Here is a 3701-nt window from a genome sequence, read left to right on the forward strand (position 1 = left end):
ATCTATAGTCTCTTGATTTGTTCATTTTAGCCACTCTGACTGGTGTGAGGTAGTATCTCAGTGTGGTTTTGATTTATGTTTCCCTGATGATGAGTGATGTTGAGCATCGTTTCATGTGCCTGTAGGCCATCTGGATGTCCTCTTTGGAGAAGTGTCTGTTTATGCCTTCTGCCCATTTCTTCACTGGGTTATTTGTTTTGTGGGTGTGGAGTTTGGTGAGTTCCTTGTAGATTTTGGATACCAGCCCTTTATCTGATATGTCATTTGCAACTATCTTTTCCCATTCTGTTGGTTGCCTATTAGTTTTCTTGATTGTCTCCTTTGCAGTGCAGAAGCTTTTTATCTTGATGAGGTCCCAAGAGTTCAGTTTTGCTTTCATTTCCCTTGCCTTTGGGGATGTGTCGAGTAGGAAATTGCTGTGGTGGATTCACTAATTTTTAACATTTTGTCACATTTGCTCCATCAGTCTGTGTTTCTCTTTTTATACATACATGTAGATATGCAAGCAGATATATATATATGCACATATTATTTATTCTTCATAAGTTGAGAGTACTTGATCATCTCATGACACTTTACTCTGTAATACTTTAGTATGTATTTGTTAAGAAAACAGATATCCTATAACATAACCACAATACAGTTATGACGTTTAAAATTTTCACCACTTAATTTCTAAACAGAATTTAAAACATGCAATTTATTTTGGGTTTGCTAGTGGTAGGAATGATGATTGGAACAAATATCATGCTTAGTTGGTCCTTCCCTCGTATCCCACTCTTTACCTTGAATTATCTCACATTATTCTACACCTCAAATGCTTGATTTTTCTCTCAAGTATAAGGTCAGCATGACCTCCTCCATAAAAATTTTCTGGACTATTCTCTCTGGATTATTGTATTTTAAATTTTGCACATATTCTATTACTCATCTCTATTATTATTTGCTACTTTGTCTATGATTAGGGCTTTGACCACTCATCCTATCTGCTTTCCATGACTGTTATTTGAATAAAAATTAGCACTTGTTTAGTTACTATTTTGTGCCAGATATTGAGAGACATTTTACATCCTTATCTAGTCATTTAAAAAAAACTTTTAAAAAAGTTTATTGATTTTTGAGAGAAAGAGAGAGACAGGGAGAGTGTGAGAATGGCAGGGCAGGGAGGGAGACACAGAATCTGAAGCAGGCTCCAGGCTCCGAGCTGTCAGCACAGAACCTGATGTGGGGCTCAAACTCACAAACTGTGAGATCATGACCCGAACTGAAGATGGATGCTCAACTGACTGAGCCACCTAAGTGCTCCTAATTTAACCTTTTCTTTTAGGCTTATTAATTTATTTGAGAGAGACAGACAGCATGAATGTGGGAGGGACAGAGAGAAAAGGAGAGAGAATCCCAAGCAAGCTCTGTGCTGTGAGGGCAGAGCCTGATGAGGGGCTCAAACTCATGAAACTGTGAGAGCATGACCTGAGCCAAAACCAAGAGGGAAACAATCAACTGAGCCATCAAGCATCCCTGTAATTTAGTCTTTACAACAACCTCGTGAAACAGCATTTTACAGATCATGTCATGTGGTGGCAGAAACTTTTTACCAAGTGCAGATCTAGCCAAACACAAAGCCTTTCTTCTTACTCCACCTTACTGTTTGCTTGAGGACAGAAGCTATGCTCTATTCTGAACCCCTCCCAGCAACTCTCAGAATGTTGACTATACAGCATAGATTTGATATTTCATTGTGAGTAAATTAAAATATGCAGAAATTCAATTCCATATGAAAATATGAGAAAATCTATATGAGCTATAATTTATAGGTATTTTTAAAAAATGATAAAGAGGCATGCCAAGAATATGTTCAGGAAGATATCCAGTATTCTTACAGTTTAATCATGCTCCACTGAGGAATTTATGAGGTCACCTTAAAAGTAAACATAGAGGCGCCTTGATGGCTCAGTTGGTTGATCCGACATCCGCTCAAGCCATGATCTCATGGTTCACAAGTTTGAGCCCTATATTGGGCTGTGTGCTGAACAGTTCAGAGCCTGGAGGCTGCTTCAGATTCTGTCTCTCTCTCTCCCCGCCCCTCTCTCTGCCCTTCCCCCACTCATCTCTGTCTTTCTCTCTCAAAAATAAATATTAAAATAAATTCTTAAGTAAACAAAAGCCACGATGAATTTTTTTTCTGAAGGAATGTTTTAAAGTATTTTAAAGAGACAATACCTACAAATACTGATGAAAATAGAAGATAGTAACATAGTAACAAGTTTTACAGTAACAACTCACTTACAACTGAGGATAGGTTTGAAAAACATAAAACTTTTATGATGCCACAATACAAAGAACAGAAGTTTTTTGTTATCTGGTTTTAATTTTATTTTTCTCTGTCACTCATCGGGATACACTGTGTCTCTGCTGTTAGATACAGCCATCAGCCAACATTGGCCCTCCATCACATCAACCTCTAATTTTTAAACATGAGCATTATTTTCAAACATAGAAGACTTAGTGCTTTCCTTAATTTTTTTCTAATTTGTTCATGTCTTTTCGTTGCCAACTAATTAAAGGGAAACAAAAAGATCCAATTATCTATTACTTTTATCACTTATTAAAAAATTTTTTTTAATGTTTTTTATTTATTTTTAATACAGAGAGAGACAGAGCATGAGAGGGGGAGGGGCAGAGAGAGAAGGAGACACAGAACCGGAAGCCGGCTCCAGGCTCTGAGCTAGCTGTCAGCACAGAGCCCGACGTGGGGCTCGAACCCACGAACGTGAGATCTGACCTGAGCCGAAGCCGGAGGCTTAACCGACTGAGCCACCCAGGCGCCCCTTATCACTTATTTTTTAAAAGATAACATGATTATTTTGTGACTTAGCCTATTTCTTCCTGTAATTACTCATCTCCTTTATTTTAAATGTAAAGTTATTTACAACTGACAACAGTGGCATCTGCTGGTCACTTTTAACTATTCCCCAGTGGAATACAGAAAAAATGTCAGGCGGATTTTCCTCTGCAGTTTCCTGAAGATCTCGAGGAGCAACGGCTGGCCGTGCGCCAGGTCAACTGTCTTTGACCTTAACCGTGAGGCCTCTAACCACGCGTATCCGTATCTATATCTTTGTCGTACAAATGGACATGTATTCTCTTCACTACTTCAATCTGAGAACACTCTTAACAATATAAAATGTTCTTTGGCCTCCAGGAACGAATAAAGAAGCTGTTTTTTAATGCAATAATTATTTTTGGAGAATTTTTATGCTATAAATAGAGGAAAACTCGGAATGGGAGAACGAGCTGGGGCTATCCCAGCTTTCTAGAACACACTCTAATATTAATAAATCGTATAACATTCAATGTTAGGTCTGATTCCTCAGCTGTTAAATAAAGGGTTAGAAATAAATAACTTTTAAGGTGCTTTTTAGCTCTAAAAACTTATATGTGTAACTTGTGTCTGGTACATTCGTTGGCAGTTATTTTCTGTATAAATAAAGCTATTCAGTATTTAATGTGAGTAAAAGCAAAATTCAGTGAGAGTAGATCACCTCTTTACTCCTCCACTTGTACTGCACAGAAAGCGTTCAAATTAGCAAACAAAGCAAAGATAAACGCCTTTCAGAGTTTAATACCCAGTGTTTCATAGTTAAGAAGATGTGACTTTTTGACACGTTCTGCCATTTTCCAGCTGTGCGGTCTCAGGACAA

The sequence above is a fragment of the Suricata suricatta genome, chromosome 10 (assembly GCF_006229205.1).
Source record: "Suricata suricatta isolate VVHF042 chromosome 10, meerkat_22Aug2017_6uvM2_HiC, whole genome shotgun sequence".
NCBI lineage: Eukaryota > Metazoa > Chordata > Mammalia > Carnivora > Herpestidae > Suricata > Suricata suricatta.